We start from the raw sequence: 526 nt of genomic DNA on the forward strand, positions 1-526 counted from the left end.
GAGGTAGACTCAGCTGAGCACGGGGATGGATGGGGGCAGAGTGAGGATGGGAGCTGCTGAGCGGCTGTGTGGCTGTGTGGATGGGACAACCAAGGGGAGACCACAGGGGGAGGTCCTGGTGGAGCGTGGGGGGTTTCTGTTCAGATCAGAGCGGCAGCTGCATGTGCAATTGTGCAGCTCAGCCGGGGGTCTGGACGGGGGCACCGACTCACAAGCAGCAGCAGAGAACTGAGAGCAGGACACACTCTCCCATGTCGTGTATAAAGGCCCAGAGAGTAGACAGAGGAGGGTGGACAGAGAGGAAGGAGGACTGAGCGAGGTGGTCAAGGAATGTGCAAGGTGGTGACAGCCACATTCACAGAGGAGGCCACCAGGGGAAGGACAGACCAGGCTCCTCTACATGGAGGCCATTGAGGACCTCAGAGGGAGCTGTGTCCATGTAGTTGAGGGAAGCCAGATTACAGCGGGTGGGGGACCACGTGGGAAGGGAAGTAGAGACAGTAAGTGTAACGACATTGTGGAGAAA

At 58.6% G+C, this 526-nt stretch overlaps 1 protein-coding gene across 1 annotated transcript in view; it reads left to right on the plus strand.

The window, feature by feature from the left end:
- PLA2G2A (phospholipase A2, group IIA (platelets, synovial fluid)) overlaps positions 1-526 on the plus strand; it is a 3,598-nt gene that overhangs the window by 1,523 nt on the left and 1,549 nt on the right. The gene's annotated exons all lie outside the window — the stretch shown is intronic.

The sequence above is a fragment of the Galeopterus variegatus genome, unplaced genomic scaffold, assembly GCF_000696425.1.
Source record: "Galeopterus variegatus unplaced genomic scaffold, G_variegatus-3.0.2 Scaffold7355, whole genome shotgun sequence".
Taxonomy (NCBI): domain Eukaryota; kingdom Metazoa; phylum Chordata; class Mammalia; order Dermoptera; family Cynocephalidae; genus Galeopterus; species Galeopterus variegatus.